At 41.6% G+C, this 23872-nt stretch overlaps 1 protein-coding gene and 1 pseudogene across 1 annotated transcript in view; both read right to left on the reverse strand.

Moving 5' to 3' along the window:
• cdh13 (cadherin 13, H-cadherin (heart)) overlaps positions 1–23872 on the reverse strand; it is a 467163-nt gene that overhangs the window by 294180 nt on the left and 149111 nt on the right. The gene's annotated exons all lie outside the window — the stretch shown is intronic.
• Positions 192–1358, reverse strand: LOC147258253 (general transcription factor II-I repeat domain-containing protein 2A-like; annotated as a pseudogene).

Raw genomic sequence — 23872 nt, forward strand, 5'->3', positions numbered from 1 at the left:
TCGATAACGGCCAGTCTGCAGAGCACGTTATATTTGATCTGGTGTGCATTGTTTATTTTGAGAACGTGCGTTCATTTGCGCACCACCTATGTGCGCTCCTTAACAGAACTGACATGTAACATATAAGGCTTATTGAACTGATTGTTTTCTCAGGCATTTTTTCACATGATACAACGGAGCAACTTTTCATTTCAGTGGGAACAGTACTGTTGGTCTCCCTTTGAAGCCAGCGCATCAAAGTCTGGAGTTAGTTTAGTTGTAGCAGTTCTCAGGATGGATCTGAGGTGCTGGTCTGTTAATTGGGATCTGTGGCTGGCCTTGTTGATGTTCATGACGCTGAACGCCTGTTCACACACGTAGGTCGAGCCGAACAATGCCAGCATCTGCTGCGCTGTCCTCCGGAGATTTGGAAATGCGGCTTCACTGATTGAAGCATAAAAGTCATTTAGTTTCAGAGAGATGAACTTGTCTTTCAAGATTGGGTCGGACTGAAGGTCGATCAGTCCGAGCTGCAGCTCCGCTGGAGCTGTTTCGGGGTCTTGTGACAGGGGACAGGCCACCAACTGAAGTGACCTGTCAATTTTTCCAAAATCAGAAAACCAGAATTCTCCGTGCAGCGCATCTAGTGACCCGCTGTATTTCTTCACTTTTGCGCCGGCCTCTTTCAGCATGGCGAGTGTAGGAAAATGAGTTAACGACTTATTTAAAATTTGCCTGGAGAATGAAACCAGCTTGGATTTGAAGGCTTTCACATTTGTGTACATGTCGTGCACAAACTGATCCTTCCCCTGTAGTTTCACGTTGAGCTCATTTATGTGTGAAAATACGTCCACAGCAAACGCAAAGTCACAAAGCCAGCTCTTGTTGCTCAGCTCAGGAAATTCGTCAGCCTTTCCCTGTAACTCCAAAAATGCACCAATCTCCTCTTTGAGCTCCCACACTCATTGAAACACTTTGCCCAAACTCAACCAGCGGACTCAGGAGTGATAAAGCAGGTCCTGGTGATCCGCATCAGTTTCCTCCAGAAACGTAATGAACTGACGGTGCTGAAGTCCTCTTGCGCGTATAAACTTGACGAGTTTCACGACAGGATTCACAACATGATTCAGCTGTAAAATCGATTTACATAGCGATTCCTGGTGGATGTTGCAGTGGAGAAAAATAACATCCTGGTCAGGATTTTCATCTTTGACTTTATTCTGGATTCTCCTTAGCAGGCCAACGTTTTTCCCCGTTAAATTCAGAGATCCATCTGTGGTGACGTTGATAAGTTCACTCCAAGTGAGCTTCATATTTTCGATGACAGCAGACACCCGGTCACACAAGTCTTCTCCCGTTTGTCCTTTCAGAGACTCCATTGTCAAAAACTCCTCTGTTATTTCAAAACTGTCGTTAATCCCTCGGATGAAAATGAGGAGCTGTGCAGTGTCTTTAACATTGTTGCTTTCATCCAGCGCTAACGAATAGAACATGAATGACTCCGCCTTTTTATTTAAGTTGCTGGTGAGATCTTCATCTATTCGTTCCACACGGTGGGTCACTGTCCTGCGTGATAAACTGATTTTTTTCAAATTTGTCTTTGCTCTCTGGGCACAAGACACTTGCTGTCTCCACCATACATTCTTTTAAAAACTCGCCTTCAGACTTGCTGGCCTTTGTCAGTGAATGAAAGCATAAAACTGGCCTTGGTACTTGACTCCTGAATGGCAGTTTGGCAGTGAACATTTTTTTGTTGAGCCTGTAAATTAGCCACCAACCTCTGAGCAGTAGCTTCCCATTCTTTCGTCGATAGCTTGCTAGCATAGCTAGCGTGCTTTGTGGTAAAGTGACGGCTCTTTAAAAACTGCCACAGTTTCGTGACATATCAGGCACACAGCAGACGATCGATGTTTAGTGAAAAAAATGGTTAGTTGTCCCCTCCTTATTGAACACTCGACATTCTCTGTCCACTTTCCTCTTCTTAGGTCCGCTCATCTTTATAGAAGGGCTACTGAAGGGTCAAAGAGCAAAGCGCAAACATGGAGTACCGTAATAGGTGAAACCTCAACAAAGTCAATGTATCTAGAGTGCGCCATCTAGTGGGAATACATCAGAATTGCAGGAAAAATAAAACATTAACAAGGTTTATTTATTTAATTTCTTCAAGTTCGGCGGGCCGGATTAAAAAGTTTAATGGGCCACATGTGGCCCCCGGGTCGTAGTTTGCCCATGCCTGGTTTAGAGTCTGGATTAACCTGGTCCCCTCTTGCTGTCTTTGGACTGTGGGAGGAAGCTGGAGTACCAGAGAGAACCCACACAGGCACAGGGAGAACATGGAGACTCACACAGAAAGATTCCGTGCTGGTGCCGGGGCTAGAACCTGGAACCTTCTTGCTGTGAGGCGACAGTGCTGACCACTGCTCCACCGTGCTGCCCCTGAACCTGTGATGCTTTTCGTAATTCTTTTATAAACAGAATTTGTTGTAGAACACTTACTGATAACAAAGCTGACACAGCACCTGTGTCGTCCAGATGCATCAATGTGTTTTGACTATGTGAAGGTCACATCTGTGGTGGATGTTCCAGTTCCAGTATTACTGGTAGTGCCCGACATTACTAGCAGGACTTTTTATGAGGGGTCAGACACAGATGTTCTGGGGGAGCTGATTCATCCTCATCTCACAGCAAACCTTGTGCATCTGTGGTGGATCTCCAGTAGTGTCCTGTGGAACTGGGCTGCAGAATCAGGGATGAGTCTGCAGCCAGTATCTTGTGTCCGAAGAAATCTTTCATCACGTAAAATTTTCCTACAGACAGGATCATTGTCTTTTACAAGTAATATGTCGTACCATTTATTTTGTATTTTGCCTTTCAAGTACTCACAAATCTGTATCTTTAGCTCACACAAGGTGTTTTTCCCTCCTGCATTACTTCTTCAGAGTTGAGGTGGAGCCAACTATGTACATTTAATTGGAAACAATGAGCAGCCCTCTCAACCAGCTACGAATGAAAGCTGAACTGTCCAAATATGTAGGAGGGTAGAAAGGAAGATGTCTGCCAAAAGCAGGGGCTGATATTCATTCATGCTACAAGCAATTGTGGAAATTATTTGAATATATTATCATTAGATTTCCAGAGTTTGAAAAACAAAAAGCACAGCCGATAACTTAAAGGCTTTTCTTTGAAGGCTTAAAAAGAGAAGGATGTTAAAGCAGAAAGAAAGAACACAAACAATCCACCAATGGCAGTGTGGAAGGTGCTTCGGGACCTCTCGGGAATATCCAAAGAAATCAGAGATTTCTGTGTGGAAACTGCTGGGAATTTTGGAGCATTGCAGAGAGGAGCAAAATGAGAGAAGGCATTGGAGAAGTGAAAATAAGAATGGATACGGATGAGTCTGCTGAAAATGAGGACTAACAAATTGTCCTGACCAGGGTGCTTATCCACGGTCAGTTGACAGAGACAATCGGAGGGAAATGTAAAGCTCTTGAAGGTTGTGACTGAAGGTGCAATTCAGTTATTTAATCATTCATTGTTGAGTTTTTGAGAAAAAAGATGAGAGATAAACTGGACATGAAAGAGGAAATTCATATTGAAAGAGCACATCTGACTGGGCCAAAGTCAGAAAGGTCCCAGGAGAATAACTGTTGGCTTCCAACACTACAATACAAGGAAAAATGGGATTCAAGCTCCCTGGGCAAAGAAAAGAAAATACATGTGAACAACATCAGGACTTTGATGCAGACTTTACAACAGAAACCTTGACAGAGCATGCAAAATACAGAAAAGCAAGAAAATAACTACCGTAAATTCCGGACGATAGAGCGCACCGTTATATAAGCCGCAGACGCTTATTTTAGGGAAAAAATCAACTTTGTACACGTATAAGCCGCACCGGTAAATAAGCCGCGGTGCACGGCGGAAACACCTCGGCCGCCCGTTCTCTGCGTGTTGACCCAGTCTTCCAGAGCGTTTTCAAGTCCGGGCCATCTGCTATTATGACCTCTGAGAGCTTTTGTCGTCTTTTTGCATTGGGTCAGTTCGTCATGTTGCCGCCTCCAGCGTGTCACCATCGATTCGTTTATGCCAAACTTACGTGCTGCAGCTCTATTTCCATCTGCCACCGCCAGATTGATTGCCTTTAACTTGAAAGCTGCATCATAAGCATTCCTTCTTCTGCTCTCCATCTTGAGGGTGAGTACAAATGACTGAAAATATCGTGTGATGCTCTTTTTACACTGCACCGCGGCATGGACTGGACGCTCCAAGTACAGTACTTTTTTTTTACAGAAATTACCATAACATTTGGCCAGGAATTTCCCTAAGTACGGTACTTGGAGCTGCCATCAGGAACAATAGGGAATTACTGCCCGCTGCCGCTGCCCGCCACACCCCAGGGTGAAGGTAAAATCCCCATATAAGACGCACCGGAGTATAAGCCGCGGGGCATGAAGCGTCGAAAAAAAGTCACGGCTTATAGTCCAGAATTAACGGTACAAGAGAGAAAGCTCAAGCTCTGCATACTCTTCCCTGCAATACTGGGAACACCCAAGTTGGGCAGAAGGGCAGCATCAGTATGGGGTTGATATGGGGATTCCTGCCTGGGAAACGATAGAGGCAGCCTGGCACACGCAACGTGTCCGACGGGCCATGAGAACTGCTATCAGGTGTAAAGGCATTACCCGCTTCCTTGGATCAGCATGAAAGTGAGAGCGATCTTATTCCAAACTTTTGTTTGGTTCAAATGATACACTCTAAAACAAGCGTTGTCATGTTCACAGCTGGGGGCATTGTTCAAGTATCTTTTTCTGACATACGAACTACACCTTCCCGCAGGAAGAAACACTTGAATGCCACTGTAGGTCATCCTGGAGAACTTTTGTTGTTTGGTTCAATTTAAGTATCACAACAAGCCTCATCTGTATTGACTGTGTATTGTTCTGTTACTCCACTTGTTGTTCAGGTGTCTCAATTTATCAGGATGTGAAATAGATGCTATTTAAAAAAGACAAAACTTAGTTGAAGACTGCTGCCTGCTTTGAAGCATCTACCTTCTCCTTCACCCTTCTCACCCCTTTGCCTTGAACAAACAATGGCTGAGTGTCTGACTTCAACTCATTTATCTGTCTCTCCTCCATCATGAGAAACGTGTAAGAGAAGAAGTCCGCAGTTAGCACTGCCTGACTATAAAATTAATAGAGTGAACTCTATCAAAGCACTCATTTATTACACTTAACCTTTGTGACTGTTTAGTTTGGCTTCTTTTATCTCTCACTGCAGACATTCTAAAATCCTCCCTCTGGACAGAATTGTTTTTCCGCCATCTGGAAGAACTGAATAAGAGAAGAATGGAGAGAAAAATAGGAGGGGAGAAAAGAAGAGAGGGGAAAGAAAATGACAAGACACTGAGGGAGAGCTACAAAGTCAACAACCTACTCTCCAGGGAAACAAGGCTCCATCTCAATATTCAAGTCTTACTTCTAAGCCAAAGCATGAAAGATGTGTTCATTTCCATTCCCATTACAAGCCTCAGATTTATTTCAATAACATCGGTGCACTCTTTAGAACCTGCAAATTGCACTGCCAAACAGTGTCAGTGGCATTTCAAAAGCAACCAGAAAGTGTTTGATGGTGTTCTAATGTTGTCAGGTTTTGGGGGATTTCAGACGACAGCATGGTGAGCTGGCAGCTTTGAAGTCAGACAACAATGACCAAACGCAACTTACCCCACTTACCAGCCGCACCACAACACACCCGTGTCCTTCTTCAGAGTTCTGGCTCATGGTAGGAATGACTCCACAACATGGATTAGGGACACCAGGATCCCTCACTGAAGACGCGAAACAAGGACGATGGCACATGTTTTTGAACGTTTTGTTTCCTCAAGTTTGACATTCAAGCCTCTTCCACGCGGCAACCTCCCAGGGAGCCCATAAATGTTTGTGGAGAATGTTCCACAAACTCGCTGTGTTTATTTTTAGGGTTGATCGTCTATTCCACCATCAGCATTCACCATCCCCACTGTGTTTTCCAGGTTATTAGACTTGGGCGTGTACTTCAGTAACTGGATTTAAAAAGTAAATATCTAATCATGTTCATGCCCTTTCAAATTACATGCTGTCAAACTCTGATAACTAAGTCACTGTAATTCCCTCCTTGAAGTTACGTGACATGTATACTCAAAATAAATGTTTTAGTGTTAAGCATCTTGTTAATTCCACTCTAAAAGCCCAAACACAATACAATGTTACATCAGATTAACCGAAAAATATCTACACATAACACTGCTATCTGCAGTTTCTGCCTCACATTGATAGAACATCCTCTTTCTGTTCAAGAAGAACCCCGCATACTGGATTTCTCACTCATCTGTGAGGTACTCATATTTTTATTTGACGTGTTTTGTGGACAATTTTCGGTCTTGTAACTAAATGTCAAGTCCCCATGATGGAGGAGATGGGAATCAGTAATGAGTGATGTCGAAGTTGGCCGCATGGGTGTGTTTGAGCTGATAGCTGCTGTTTCTATGCCAGTGGAGGTTAATCAGCCTCGTAAAAAGGAGTGAGAGAACACCATCTCAAAGAACCACCTGGCATCAGAGAGGAGGCTGCCTTTGAAAATGTATTTTCTCGCTTAATTGTATTTTACCCAGAGCTTCCTATCACATAACACTGTATAAGGCCCGCTATTACAGGACTAGGGTTTTATATCTGCAAAGATAACATTTGAAAGATTTTTACCAAGAAGGAGGTTCTGACGGCAGAATCTTTCATCTAAAGTTTAAGAGATCAAAAAGACACCCCCCCCATCCCACCAACCCACCAACCCCCAACAGCACTCAATCTTGACTGTCACTCCAACCGATTCCATCAAATCAAATACGGAGCTGCTTATCATCAGGTAACCCACAAGAGTGAAATATGTATTGTTAGCGACCACATGGTATTTTTTCCTGTGATTCTCTGCAGGGAGTTGTCAGTTTGCCAGTGTGGTTGTACTTCATGCATAGTAACATTACTGCATGCATCCGCTAAATCCACTGATCTTCCTTTGATGTATAGAAACATCCAGTGAGCTGGTGCTCATTTAACAACCCACAGAGCTCCTAACCTTATACAGTTCAACAAACCATGGTGATAAGTTTTTTGTTTTTAAGTTTTATAGCTATCAAATAATAATAATAATAATAATAATAATAATAATAATAATGAATGATACTCTAAATTGAGGGCTGCACGGTGGTGCAGTGGTTAGCACTGTGGCCTCACAGCAAGAAGGTTCCAGGTTCTAGCCCCGGCACCAGCACGGGATCTTTCTGTGTGAGTCTGCATGTTCTCCCCGTGTCTGTGTGGGTTCTCTCTGGTACTCCAGCTTCCTCCCACAGTCCAAAAACATGCAATTGGGGACTAGGCTGATTGATACTCTAAATTGACCGTAGGTGTGACTGTGAGTGTGAATGGTTGTTCGTCTCTCTATGTTGGCCCTGCGATGGACTGGCGACCTGTCCAGGGTGAACCCCGCCTCTCGCCCGTTGACACTGGGATAGGCTCCAGGCCCCCTACGACCCTTAATGTAGGAATAAGCGGAAGACGACGATGACTCTAAATTGACTGTGAGTGTGAATGGTTGTCTGTCTCTATGTGTTGGCCCTGTGATGGACTGGTGACCTGTCCAGGAGGAAACCTCTCACCCGAAAGGCGAGATAATAATAACGACAACGACAATGACAACAACAACAACAACAACAACAACAACAACAACAACAACAACAACAACAACAACAACAACAACAACAACAAACATTTTTACAAATATTATCCTAACATTGCAGGCTTAATTTCCAATTTTATGGCAGGTGGTTCTGCTGTGGATTCTAACACAATGTTTGATGGTGATTCTGAACAATTACATACTTATTAGACAGTGTATTAATGCTGCATGCCCTTTGCAGTTCACCATTTGGAGGATTTAATTCAACGTGTAGACAAAAAGAACCCCAAGGCACCACTCATCCTTATCTTCTTAATGATGTGTGTTAACAATGTTTTTTTTAGACTCAACTATAAGATTTTTCTTTGTTACAGCATTAACACGACAGCAAATTACCTCTTTTCAAGTTTTGAAACAGATGTTATTTCGATCCGTTTGCCACGTACTGAGAGTTTACATGTTCCAAAATGATCTAAAACAATAAAATTGCAAATTTACCACTTTACATTGAACAATACAGTCTGCCTTGAAGTGTGCTATTTCCCTTTCTGAGGGGAAGCAATCCAGTGGTGGGCAGCTGAATATGCTCAGTAAGCTCATGATGCATACAGACACACATACACTATATGCACTCTGCATGATACTTATTATGAACTGCAATTCTGAAAACAATGATGATGGTTTAATCCAGAGAAACCATATTCAGTGTCATCTAGCTATGTTTCCATCCAAATGGAAAGTAAATGCAGCATAAAAGAGACAAAATGAAACACATGATCTACATTATCTTGTGTCCATATATCTATATACAGTAGATATATATAGATATTCATCTGTCCATCCATCCATTTTCTTCTGCTTATCCTGTTAAGGGTCATTGGGGGGTGGAGCCTATTCCAGCAGCCTTCAGGTGAGAGGTGGGGTTCACCCTGGATGAGTCACCAGTCCATGGCAGGGCCAACACATAGAGACAGACAACCATTCACACTCACAGTCACACCTACAGTCAATTTAGAGTCTGGATTAACCTGGTCCCCTCTTGATGTCTTTGGACTGTGGGAGGAAGCTGGAGTACCAGAGAGAACCTATGCAGAATGGATGGATATGTATGTGTATATGTATGTATGTATGTATAGATAGATAGAAATAGAAAGAGAGATATAGAAATATTTAAGTATATGGCATAAGCATTATAATAAGAACATCGAATGTCAATTTTTATGCTGCTACAGGATCGGTAAAGATTTGATGTTCCTTGCTTTGGGCTCCATGTTTCACTCAATTACATATTAAATATCCCCTGATTACCAAACATAACTGTGTGGATAATTCTAAAGCAATTTGAGATTGAGAGGATGTGCTGTATTTCGTCTGCGATCCATTGGAAAACACAATCTTCCCTTCACCAACACCTACCCACAAACAAGACTCTTGTCTCTTCTTAAAGTCACCTTGCGTCCGGACAACCTGCTTCTTAATTACATGCTGGATCAAAACGTAACACCATCTTCACTAGAAAGTCATCACCCCACGGCAGCAATTACTGTATGTTTCTCAAAAAACTTAATTGCCTGAAGAACTTTCGGGGCGATATGAGACATGCATACAATAACTTCAACTCAAACAAATATCTGAGAAAACGCAGTACCTCAGAGACCTGACATAAAATCGGAATGTTCTTATCCACGTAGCAATCTATTGAAGGGTGAGCTGCGCAATTATGTTCCACACCTACTCAGGAGAATGACAAGCTTTTGATTTAACTGATGAAACTGTGTTTGTTGAAACTCTGTTGAAACTCTGTCGACATCTCAGATAAATCAATGTATTTTAATAACAGAAATTGTGTTTATTGTGGAGGTCCAGCCCTTTATTATTTTTTTAACAACTGAATTTTGACTTCTTCTCTGTGTGTACAATTTTTTTTCAACTAACAGCTAGAAAATTACAACACATTACGTGCCCATTGAATGCTCTTACTGATAACAGAGTGAGATGTCACTGACAATTTTTAAAGAAAGAAAAGAAAACAATTCTTTGAGTGTTTTTGTAATTTAAGCACTGGAAAAAGCTGCCAAAAGAGCAGTTATTCAATGCAGCAGTGATATTCAAAAAATTATTAACTGGAGGTTCATAGATAGTGCTGAATCACCAGCTTAAAAATGTGTGAGAGCTGATTATGATAAGCTGGCACTTACAAAATAGATCAGTCACGAACAGTTTAGCAGCTGACATGTCACTCTGCTAAACTGTGTATAGTTAAAGCTATGGTGCCACTGCAGTCTAATTCATATCAAATCATTTCTCATCATCTGGATGGAGATCCTTTGCAGTTCTGCTAAATTCAGCACCTGGAAAGCTACTAGTTTTCTTTGTCACACTGAGATAGTTTGTGTACCATTTTAGTCTGCTGTGTGCTTCTTTCTGCGTTCCTTTTTGTCTTAGGCTCCCACCGTAAATCAGTGAAAGACGGAGAAAATGGAGATAGCGAGAATGAATATTAAAGAATATAGAAATAATGAGGGCCAGCTCAGTGATCTCTCCCTTAAGGCTCTGGCTTATCTTGCATTTCACCGTGACTTACAGCCCGTACAGCATCCTCCTACTAGGCCAGGAATGCTAGAACACAGCCAACAGGCAACTCTCTCTCACTCACACACCTACAGCACCCCCCCCCCACACACACACGCACGCACACACACACACACACACACACACACACAATGCCCATGGGTGTGTTGATCTTAAAAAGAGGTGTGATCAGGCGCAGTATTAGTGCATTCCCATCTTGAGGCATCACAAAGAATTTATGCAATAGACTGATAAATACCAGGCCCAAAAGGAATGAGCAGCATTTTTACTCTTATTTAAAATGTGAATTTCTTTGAAAGCAACCTGCACCCCTAACAAGGCAGGTGCACACATATATACACACACAGATTGGTTGAGAGGTGTCAAGGAGGCCTCTATGTTCATTTTAAGAGACCCTCACTGAACAGAGGTGGGGGTCTACGGCATCACTTATCAGCCACCTGCAGTGCTCCATCCCCATCGAAACCCTGACAACCCCAGTCTCAGGTTTGGGGTTAACGACTCTCGACGAGCCACTCACCTGGCCCTTCGTGATTGAGATGACTCACAGGCTAACAAGGGTGCTAACAATACTCTGGCCAAGCCCCTGGATGATCCCCCTAGTGGTTAAATAACTGGACTTCCTCACCTTCCTTCAGAACTTAAGAAGCCTCTTGGATGAGAGGTGAAATGTCTTCTGCACCAAAAGAAGTCCAGTTGCCTACGCCGAACTCTTAGAGTATACACAAACAATGTAAACTATCACAACTAAAATATTGGATCGATCATTACTGTGTCCATCACCCTGCAACGAACTGGCGACCTGTCCAGGGTGTGAACACCCCCCCCCCCCCCCCAAATCTTTGAGAATAGAGGAAGAAATCCATGACAAGGTGTTTCCTTTTGACTTTTGCCCCCCATCCTCAGAGAGCTGATAATGGTTATACCACAGACATGTTTCAGTTGATCTTATGAGAACCATTGTAACCACAATATTAACTTTCAGCAGCTGAAAACTAAGGCTTTCATCTCTTGCTTTATTAGCCCTCAGGGACCCAAGCTGATTTTGGGGTGAGCTTTATCCTGGTCTTTATAAGCTCAATCTCTACATGCTACATCTTGTTTGTCTCCAGGACAGTCTGTGCTATCCAGATATGCCATCATTCAACTTGGTACTTCTTACATATGTTTTATAAAAAATGTTAAAACACACACAAAAAAAATCATATTACACAATTTTTAGATTTTCTACATGTTTCTCATCATAGAAGGTTTCCAGCACACATATCTTTGCACACTCAGTTGGGGGAGTTTCCCTGGAATCTGACAAAATAAGCACCATGGTGGTGGGCTCTCCTATGTCTTCACATCACAAAACATGACCTATTCGGCTTATGATGAGAAATATGATTCATTTTAAAAGAAACACGCGTAAATAATTTTAAAAAAGTACAATTACACAACTGTTTACACTGACCTGTAGTGACCTGAGCTGAACCAGAACTGAACTGCTCATGCACATTTACAGGAGCATCCGTACGAAAAATGTGTGTGCCTGTGCTCTTTGGTTCACTTGGAGAAAGTTTGGAGAAGGTTTTGAGAAGAAAAACTTTCCTATCATTCAGAAGAGGACATAATGTCGTGCTTATACTGGACACCCTGTAGGAAACAGTGATCAAAACCAGATTATGGACATAATTTGTCATAGAGGAAACATGACAACCCAGGAATCAAAAAGATTTGTTTTTCTCTACAATGTGATTGACAAGTGCGAGTGAAATACTGGAGTAAACAAATAAGGAAACTTACTTAAGACCCATGGTTTCCCAGCAAAACATTGCCTAAAGCATCACACTGCCTCTACAGGCTTACCTTCTTTCTGTAATGCACCCTGGTGCCATCTCACCCACACACCCATCCATCCATGATGTTAAAGAAAACATGAAACCGGGCCACCTCATTTTATTGCTCTGTGGTGTAGTTCTGATGCTCACAGACGAAATGTAGCCACTCATGGTGGTGGCCACTCACTCGTCTGCAGCTACTGTATGTGTTCTGACTCCTTTCAGTCAGAACCAAGCAGCTTTTCTGTGTGACTGGACAACATGCTTCTGCTCCCCCCATACATCAATTAGCCTTCGGTTCCCATGACGCCGTCATTGGTTCGCTGGTTATCCTCCCGTAGACCACATATGTTTGGCAGTAAGCACTGTAGACTGGGACCCCTCAAGACCTGTTCAGGAGCTGTACTGACTGAGTCATCTATAGCCATCACAATTTGGCATCATCAAATTCACTGCTTGTTTCTGATTCCAGCACATCAACACCAAGGACAAAATTTAATACAATCTGAGCAATTTAAGGGAAAATCAGACAGATAAATCTTATTTTGGCAAGAATAAGGGTGGGGGGTCAAGAGATAAAAAGTAAACAAAAGACGGAACAAGGATGGAACATCATTGGGTAGAGTGTGCATCATGAGTCCTTAGTAGCAGCCAACGTTGCTCGGCCCTTGTTCTTAGTTTTGGCCATGATTAATGAGAAGCCAGGTAGATTCACATCTTTGCTCTGGTAATGAAGACTGGCCATGCCTACTTGTTGTGATTAAGTTCCAAACAGTGTGCACTTGCAATTATACTGTAAGTCTATAGGAAATTAAATTATTGAAATTCTAAACCCTCTGATCGAAGAATACCTATCTACTCGCTGTCTTGATTGTCCCACTAGTTGTATTACACTTGGATTTGTGATCTTAATATCCAGCCTTGACAAAAAAGGCAAACAAGGACGAATCTTGGGCTTATCAGATTTTAACAAGGTTTTGTGTGCATCTTTTCTCTGCTATAATTGCAGTCTGTTTCCCCTGGCATGCTGCACCATTTTTAATCACCCATGTTCATCTGAATGCAAACAAAGTCAGACAGCAACTCCTCTCCGCTGCTCACTTGCAGTCACAAACTAAAACAGCCCACAGAGTTGCTCTCTCATTATTACCACCGGCACTTATGAAGATGTCTGAGGAAGGGAAAGTGCCCTTCTGAAATGTTTGATAAAAAAAAGGATGCCCACATATGCCTTAATTTTGTGTTCCCGCTCTCACTTACTGGAGTGAGCATGTGGTTAAGTAGTGTAACAAGAGTAGGTAGCTAATCATATGCAAACAGCATTCACTTAAACTGAATTATCATTTCATCAATGAGCTAGGTAGTGTACGAGGGAGTGTATGGAAGGATCAAGGATCCTCATAGTAAATAACACTCGCACATACCACTGACAGTAAACATCCTGCTGTCTCCACCCCAGCTGGGAAATGTTTAGGCCTACAGGCTTGGTCTTTGAAGTTGCTTCTTTTAAGGTCACACCAGCTTAAATATGAATTCATTTAACGTCCTATTTCAAAACCCATTATTTCACACCTCAACCTGTTTTATGTGAAAATATAAATGAAAATGTATCAGCATATGCAATTGAGATCCCCTAAGGACTTGCTTGACAAGGTTAACCACAGAAACATATGAAGGCAGTGAGTGAGGTTTTATTTCTAACACCATAACAAACTTCAATCAGTCTGCGTTTGCCTGTCAGTAGCAGGGTAGTGTCTCATCAAAGAGTGCCATGGCAGCTGTGGATGCCAGCAGATGATACGAAGATAGCCTAGCAAAACACGTTGCCTTGACTGTGTTTGGCAGTAACATTGCTACATTTCGCAGCATTACTAATTTGAATATATTTCTTACAATATCTTAACACTCAACCTTGAGCAAGATGGTTTGTTTCAAAGAACATCAGAGAAGTCATTTCTGTTTGGAAAAGTGCAGGCATTGGAATACTTGGCAGGTGAGTGGATGAACCATCCGTCAATCATGTGCTAACTTCAATCAGTCAGTGAGCAAACCAATGATGAAGGCGGTATAAATGTGAAAATGTCATTTCCGTGAGAAGTCTCAACTGGCGTCCTTTGCTCTTCTGCCAAAGAAGACATGTCGGTATTCTGCAGTTCTGATAGAACTGATGCCATAGCAGCCTCTATGCTAACCTGCAGGAGCCAGCTTTGTGGTTTTAAACAGTCTCACTCTTGTCACACCTGAATCAAGACTATATGGACACTCTGTATCCATGCACCAAGGGTGCTGATTAGTCAGAACCATTGGTGGTTTCTGGGAGAATGACACTTAGCATGCCAAGTCTTGTCTATTGTCAATTGATTGTTGGATCTCTTTATTTTTTTCTCACTGACCCCCCAAAAACCCACCTACTGCTACTTCCACTATTAGTCTACTATCTGGAAATAGATCATCTAAAAGCTGCCAGCAGTCAGTTTTGCATCCTGCAGTGTAACATGATATGATTTTGCTTTTTTATTGAAAAAAAGAACTTAGTTGCAAAATTAACACTCACATAATTTAATAGTAAAACCTGTCAGTGCAAGTGGCTGACCATCTGAGGACTCCAAGGGTGAGAGCTTTGAGTCAGTGACCACTAGTTGATCGCAGCAGCCGCAGTGATGCGTTCTTGTTGACTTTTAAGTGTACTGGTGCTTTAAATACTCAATTTTTTTCCGCATCTTGCACATGCTGACCACTGTCCTTCACTGAAGCTGTTATCACACTTGGCTGAGGCTTATATGCTTGTGGCACACGAAATAAGTTAAAAGTCGTGAGCATGAAGCCTGCCTATGGCTAAGCCACAATGTCCATACAGACTGTAGAGCACTCCTCAATAAGTCCATGAGGGCTCAGAGGTGTCCTGCTGTGAAGTGCTCGAGGGCTGCCTTGCGGAGGTTTTGAGCCTTTTATGCATTCCTCATCATGCTTATACTTTCCTCAAGTCTGCAGTGCTGCTGCTCCAGGGAATTGACAGTATTTCAGAGCATTCTGACACAAAAAAAATGAACAGACAAAAAAAGAAATAAATCAAACACTGAAAGCTGGCTGAACAGTTTTCCTCTATATGGCAAGCACTGTTTTTGTTTTTTTTTCTATTATCTGATCTGAATCTATTTACCTGAACTAGATCCCCAAATCATCACAAAATCTGACACTAGCTTGGATGTTTTTACATCATTTAACCATGTCAGCTATGGATGGGCAAACGTGGAGAGTAGGGCCAAGCTCATCCTCCACCAGTTCAACAGCACGTTGGTGACATCAGGAGAGCCTCCACATTGATTGGCTTTTGCAACTCAACATCAAGTCAATTTCTTGTTAAATCTTGTCAACTCACTTGAATGCACATAGAAGCGAATCATTCATTGCGCAAATTTGCACATTGATGCTTGCATATTTGCATTGATCCTATATGCAATTGAACGGTAACAGTAATTTACTTTGTGTTTGGAATGAACGCAGAATACGGACGTTTACATAGAAGTTGTAATATGTGCGCTGATCAGAGCTGGAGCTGATGAGGGTGTCAATGGATCTTCAAGGATGACTCTGCGTGACTACATGAGATGCCAGACAGCACAGAGATTAGCCATGTTATCATATATAGTCATGTCTCTCCAATGACACGCTCCCCCTTAGCAGGTAAAAGTACCACTGTTCTTCCAGCATATGTGGAATGAGCTGATGTCTAGTTTCAAAGGGTTATTTTGGCCAAGGCAGAGGTGTGGATGTTTGCCAATCATTTAACAGCCAAGATTAAAAAAAAAAACAACAACAAAAAAAACAAGCTGAAATTTTCTGCTGACAGACGTGACATCCGAGCCTGTCAATCACACACTGTGCTAAGGACATACACGGGGGCAGTGCTGGGGCATGCACAAACACACGTGTAGTCACACAAATTCAAAAGCAAACATCATTTCACAGACAAGTGTTCTCAAGCAATGCACAGGCATCGTGCAATGCATTTCGAAATGGAAGCAGATCGATTGGCTTTCAGGAGGTGGATAACACCTGGACTGAGTCTCCGATGCTACAGCCAAATTACTCAGCACTTTCCTTAGCCACTCAGCAAGAGCCATGAGGGATTCGATGCCAAGAGCCAAAGATGGGAATGTAGGATTAGGGTAAGACCAACACTTTTGAACCCCACTAATTATGTCACTTCTTTTAAAAGAGCCATCGTTATGTCTTTGGATAGCACACAGTTCTCTTGATATAAGTGGTTGATGGTCTTATAAAGTCTTTGCTGGTAAAGCCAAGCCTCCACTCTAAAGGATTTTAGAGGTTTGATTGGGTTTTTTTTATTCCTTGAAACATTTACTTTTCCTGCACAGTCATTTTTTTGGAATCTTGTTTCTTTTTTCTTCTTCTTTTTTTCCCCCCAAAGTTCATTGCTATTTTCATTTGTGTCAAAATGAAATATGATTCAAGAGCCTGCATTTGGACTATAGAGGAAGGAATGAAAACCTGAAAATAAAACAATCACGGATCAAGCAAAAAGGAAGTATTTCACTCTACGTGGATTAATTGACATTAAAAAATATATATATATTGACCAGAGCAAAGAAGATATTCAAGATGGTTGGATTCTTTTGGAAAAACTTATTTTGATTGGCTATCCTGCTCCTTTCTTTATGTTTACATGAAGATAGGTCATTTAAAAAGAATCAAATTAATTACATATTTTATCAGTTTTGTTGGTGACAGGTATTTAAAATATTTGAATTCAAATAAACTTTGGTAAATGTGTCAAAAAAACAACAACCGGGTCAACTTTACAGCTGGGAGTCTTTGTTGTTCTCCATGCACTCAGAACATTCACTGTTCATCAATCATGGGGACCAAAAGAATCAAATGGAGATGGAAATGTTACATACACAGTTATACAGGTACATCAGGGCCCAACAACTTATTTTGTCTGCTTCCATCAATCTATCTTTATTAATAAATGAATCTTCTATGATAAGTTATTATTAATGTATTAGGAAATAACACATTATTCCGCCAAATCTTTTTGTATCAGAATAAGAAACTTGAAGATGGAGAATTAAAAGAGTGTTTGACAAATTATTTTGAAACGGCTTTAAAAACTACAGGTAACTGTTTTCTTAATTTGTTTTTTACAGATTATTAATAGTAATAAAGGGAGAAGTAGATGAAAGTGATTCTGACCAAATATGTTTTGTGTTTACACCCACAACTATACAAGGAAAATGAGGTAATAATCTGTTAAATATGTCACCTAATAAATATTGCACGCTGTCTTCACAGTCTGGGTGAAATTATTAAATAGCTGATTTTATATATGTGATGGAATGTGAACATGTAAAGCAAATTAGGGTAGACAGCAGTTCTAATTCAGAATGACACCTGCTGCATTCATTTGGAAAACTTTGGGATTCTGCCTTGCAAATGGCAGGGTAGAGATGTTTGTGGTCTTATCATGAATGAACAGGTATTCCAAAATAACACGAAATGTCTGACTCTGCCTCGTCATTGAAATGAAACTTTACCGCTCATAATTAGAACAAGACTTTTTGTAGTGCATGAAAATAAAATACAGAGGGAATGGAGAGTGGGCTGCAAAATAATGAGCAGCAGATTCGTGCATGTGGATGACAAATGAAAGAGACTTATTTGGTTCCTTTGATGGCTGTCCTCTGCAGTGGTTAAAAAAAGAAAAAACTGAAAAAAAAAGTCCAAACATAACTACGGTAGGAAAAACGTGGATCAAAAAAATGCATAGTTCAATACAAACACAGGCATTTATAGCCACAGTGGATTAAATATCATAAAAGCGAGACTTTTTATTAGAATTAATTATGCTCAGGTGCAGCTTTCAATCAAGCCACACTTATTTCATTGGATGTCTTGAAATTGATTATTTAGTGTGTTATGTTGTACAACAGCAAGAAGCAGCTTGAACAATTCCATTAGTTATACCTGAAACACACCAGGAGCCTCATGCACATAAGGGTGAGTGTTCAAACACGCGGCGGACGCACTTTTCCACATTCAGATGAATCAAGATTGACGTGACAGCGAGCAACTACAGCCCTCCACATCTACTTTAAGTCTGGTGTTCACACTCACAATCAGAATGAGCTTTATTGGCCAAGTTTGTCACCAGAACAAATCATTTGACTGCGGTTCACTAAGCTCTCTATGAAAAAAAAGTTACGTAAAGGTTTATGTAACATGAAGACAATAGAAGAAATTTAAAAAATATAGATAAAGATATCAAATTACTAGAACAATATCAACAAGCCAACCTATACATGTACACAACATATGAAAAAGCAAATGAGTATGTATATGAATGAAGAGTGCAATTTCATCCATAACCGAGAGTGAAGTGGTGCAAATATGCATGAGAGGTGTTCATTGTGTAGTGGTTCTTCTGGCACTCTGTGACGGTTAAGAGTTCATCAGAGCGACAGCCTGGGGAAAGAAAGAAAGAAACTGTTGCTACTGCTTTTGGTCCGTTGACTACAGTTAGAGGGGATTCTGGGAAAATGTGAGGCATGAAAACAAACACTCCTACAAGTAATTTAGACATCAAATATACAACAATGAAACGTAACTGCCTTTAATGAGATACGTGGATTAAAGTGTGTGCAGGGGGCTGCAAAATATGCAAATTAACAAAGGCAGCTTTGACCTAATTAGATGATATGAAAATGTGTATTCAGAGATTATTTATGTATTTGTTTGGCCCACACATTGACGGGCTCTTCTGCTGCTGATCCACCATGCCAACTGTGTGGATGTTGGTAGGTGTAGGTGTCCATTTTCATTCAATCTATGTGCAAATAATATATGCAAAGGCATGTTGACAATATTGAGTTCAGGCACAACACATGCAGGTGATGCTATGTGAGATATGAGAGTCACAGAAAAAAAAGAACAATTCTAATATGAAAGCTTCATGTTACTTGATCAAATTATACAGAAATACGGGCCAGCTCAAGGCACTAGCAAAGTCAGTGGCTGCTGGTGGCCCCTGTCGAGTGCTTTTTGGCTTTTTTTTCCATCCATCCATCCATCCATCCATCCATCCATTTTCTTCCGCTTATCCTGTTAAGGGTCATTAGGGGGCTGGAGCCTATCCCAGCGGCTTTCGGGCAAGAGGCAGGGTTCACCCTGGACAGGTCACCAGTCCATCGCAGGGCCAACACATAGAGACAGACAACCATTCACACTCACATTCATACCTACGGTCAATTTACAGTATCAATCAGCCTCATCTCCAGTTGCATTTCTTTGGACTGTGGGAGGAAGCTGGAGTACCAGAGAGAACCCACACAGGAAGATCCTGTGATGGAGCCAGGACTCAAACCCAGAACCTTCTTGCTGTGAGGCGACAGTGCTGACCACTGCACCACCGTGCCAACCGGCTTTTTTTTTTAAACATATATCTTAAAGAAGTGACAACATAATTTAACACATGAAGAAGAAGAAAATTCAGATTTCATGACGTGCATCAACTAGACACCTCGCCACGCGCATAGCCAGAAACTGCAAGCTCAAGATTCGTTTGGAGGAGATGGTAGTCTAATGTTAAGCATGACACTTAAAAGGAAGTATTCTCCTGGCTCCCAGAAGAAAAAGAAGAAAAGGACAGAGGATGAGAAAAAAGAACAAGACAGAGGTATGTTTGCATGATTATTACAGTATGTTTTGATATTTTGGACCAAAATCAAATTCTGCTTTGGGCCCTGTTACATGTATGACATGTAGAGCTGGCTCAGGGGAGCCCCTGCATGCTTTCTCCCTCTCCTTCTGTTTCCCTCCTCCCTCTCCTGCTCTTAGGAAAGATCCAGGAGGACGCTGGCTGCTTCCTGTTCTGCCCTCCCACATGACATCTGGGAGAAGAGTTGATTGGAGCCTGGTTGCCCCTCCACCTGGCTGATTATAGGGAGGCCTCTTTATAAGCCACTCCCCTGCTTTGTTCTGGCTCTCTCTCTGGTGACCTGCTGAGCTACAGACGTTGAGACAACTTTGTGAGATCAATCTATTTGGAAGTGGGAGGTGGTAGGTTTAAGTTAGATTGGGGTACCCCACACACCTTTACATCACGTAGTTTTCGTTTGTATACCACACTAGTTTATGGGTTGGTGCCATCCTTGTACGTTTTCGACAACCTTTATTAGTTAGACAGGCAGGCCTTTTGTTACTTGTGTTTCTGGTGTCAGGAAGATTTCAGTTAGGCCTTGTTTTGTTATGTTAAGTTAATTTGTTTGGCACAATCCCCTCACGGCCTACCTTCCCTCCCACTTTGTACACAACTTTGGTCCTTTTGATCACCCCTATTTTTGTGAAATAAATAATTCTTGCACTTATAATTTTCCACTTGGCTGTTTGTGTTATTCCTTGTGTTGCCGCAAGGAACGTAACAGGCCCCCTAAAGGCTTTGGCCGGTACTGAAAAATATTTGATAATAATTAACTGGCTGATTAGTTTAAAATGTGCTGATCCTTCAAGAATAAAAACTCCATAAGAGGACTCAAGGAAGGTCGATGACAATTATTCCAGAACAGCTTGTCACGGATGGCCAGGTGAGCATCCTCCACTGCACATTTATTTTGAGGCGCACATTGACTGACTGAGCTCCTCTCACCCACTGTATTGAAAGCCCCTGCCTTGTGTTCCTGTTCGTTTTGTCCCTTTTACTTTTAATACTTTAAAGACCGAGCATGATGCATTTTCTGTCTGGACAAAGGCAGGCCTGTTTAAACTAATTTGCACGTTGAAATCAGGGAAGAGAGAGTGTGGGGTCTGGTACTCGTGCATGTGGGATTCATTTCATGTTGATTGGGATGTACAAAGGAAATGTGCTTGGATTCATTCATATGCACAGCTTCATACTTTTGAATTTTTTGGTGCACACACTGTTTTCCTGGTTTGACTGGATGCCATCATTGAGTAAGAAACCCACACAGGTCTTTGCGCATGAGGCCCCAGGTCTGTCAGCAATGTGTAAAATGAAGGTAATGACATCACTGATTGTGATGAACAACTTCCAAGCCACAATGACTGCGTCCGTCGTGCAACACACGGATGTAATTGCATCTCTATTGTTTTGCAGCGGCTCTTTTTTTCTTTCCATGAAATGCGACAGCACAATACTGTAGGCATTTACAATGAAACAGAAAGGGCCTCATTTCTGCAGCGGGATGACGAGAAGCAGTACATTAAGATTCAATTCCCTTGCCTGTTATACCATCCCAGGGGGTAATTATACCCACATGTTGGCCGTGTCCAACATTTTTTTTTTTTAAATTAGAGCCGTGCCAGCCAACCTACAAAAGGCAATCTATGGCTACAGATCCATCCTACATGCAGAACAAGAATGACCTGAGGCCCCCGTTGCTTAAAGGAAGGTGCAGTGTATGTGATGTCAATGAGGCAAGAAAAGGAAGCATGCTGCAACTCCCTGATCATTGCACTCATTTAATTTCTGTAAGCAAAAGGACCACTGTAGGACACCCACATACAAGCACAGCGTTACTCAGACACCACAACATGTGCTACGGTGCACATTCCTGTTGAAAGTTGTTGAAATTATTCACGAAACAACATATCCTAAAATCATCCACTTTTCTCCACCTGCTTACTACATGATTTCTATGGAAGCAAATGTGTACACGTTCAAAAGGCCTGTGGGTCTTGAAGGTACAGTTGGTGCACTTTGAACCCACTGACCACAACAATGTGTGCATGTTGTCCCTTTTATCTTACAGTCATAAACCTTCGTTCTTGATTTATTTTAAATATCCTTTCAGACGAAGACATTTCTTGGCATAAGTGTAGAGTATAGAAGGATATTTATACACCCATGTCGTTTGTCATAGTGTGCCACTATAGAGGAATCTTTCATAATGTGATTCAATGATACTTGACGAAAGCAGCACGGTGCTGCAGTGGTCAGCTCTGTCGCCTCACAGCAAGAAGGTTCAAGTTCAAGTTCCGGCTGGAGCTCGGGGTCTTTCTGTGTGAGTCTCCATGTTCTCCCTGTGCCTGCGTGGGTTCTCTCTGGTACTCCAGCTTCCTCTCACAGTCCAAAGACATCAAGAGGGGACGAGGCTGATTGATACTCTAAATTGACCGTAGGTATGAATGTGAGTGTGAATGGTCGTCTGTCTCTATGTGTTGGCCCTGCGATGGACTGGTGACCTGTCCAGGGTGAACCCTGCCTCTCGCCGACAGCTGCTGGGATAGGCTCCAGCCCCCCGACCCTTAACAGGATAATAGAAGAAAATGGATGGATGGATACTTCAATGTTCAATCAAGGGTCTTGAAGACCACATGGCTGCAATTAGTACAGCCCAGATTATTATGGGAGAGGTTAAATTGTAACAGATTTGTCAGCTACAAAGCCATCAAAAGGATTAGCACCAAGGCTGAACGATTAATCGATTTCAAATCAGAATCATGATTTGAGGCAACAACTAGCCAATGGCTATTTCATAAACGGAATAAACTGTGGCATGTAAGGTTGAGGACAAATTCATGAATCTTTATTTATTATTGTCAATTTTTTTCTAAATTCTAACTGGTTATATCTACCATTTTGTTCTTACTTTCTTTATCAAAGACAGAGCTCATCACTTTCATCACTGTGTCTTCCTCAAAAATTGTAATCTTTGCATCAAAATATAGAGTAGATAATAGTTTGATGGTGTCATGTGGCAATGCTCCATCACATCTTGAACTATTACACACAAATAAAACTTTGGAGTTTTTTTAGAAGTTTGGAGAAAAACAATTGCAAATCACAATATCTGTCAGAACAATCGCAATTAGCCCTAATTAACACCGCCAAAATTTAAAAAAAGAAAGATTCTCCACCTAAAATATCATTGCCTATTTGAGTGGCAGGAGTCAAAACCTTACCTTAATGAGAGCGGTTGAACAATTACAGACATGAGGTTATAAGAACTACAGGGTAATTTTTTTTCTATCAAATGCTTTCCAACTGCTGTACACTTTTTGGCATTCTATCATTTCAAATAGCTAAAAAAAAATGTGTGTATATGGAGTTGCTGTAAGTTTTAAGGGGAACACATCCCTGGACTCCCACAATGGCCTGAAGGTTTACAGTGTCTGGCTCTTCCTCTGACTTTCCCCAAGATTTGTGTTGCTTGTTCAGCACAGTATTAATGCACAGCCCACTAGCAGCAGGTAAACAATGAAAAGGGCAGTTACATGAAACATAGCAGGGTTTTCATGTATACAAGGTTATTTTTACTCATTGCGTGTTTTCTTGAGGCCCAAAAACCGTTGGCTGTATTCCTGCTCATACTTTTGAAAATATATCATCCTGTGCACTTTTACATTCGTTTCTGCATTTACATCAGGGCATTGGGAAGTTTGTTGATGTGAGGCACCCACCAACTGACAACCCAAGAAATAACATTAAATCAGCAGCAGGATGTGAATAATGTTTGCCCAAATGCTCATGCACAGTACAAGCAAAGGTCAGTCACTTACGAAAACGAAGCGCTCCTTGAAGCCATAAACTGGAAAAAACTGGATCTCCTTCATGATGAAGTGTGTGTGTATTGGCTGATACGTGCCTGTAGCCCTTCCTGAGCCTTTACAGAAAATTGCACATCTTCACTTTACCTGTTCGTGACCCCAAGCCTGCCAAGTAGTTGTTGAGGAAGAAATTAATATTTTTTTTAACTAAGCTAAACTAACTTAGCTCAAATTATAAGTAA

Source organism: Aulostomus chinensis, chromosome 7 (genome assembly GCF_037954235.1).
Source record: "Aulostomus chinensis isolate RoL2024-O1b breed Wild chromosome 7, RoL_Achi_v1.0, whole genome shotgun sequence".
In the NCBI taxonomy this organism is placed as follows: Eukaryota; Metazoa; Chordata; class Actinopteri; order Syngnathiformes; family Aulostomidae; genus Aulostomus; species Aulostomus chinensis.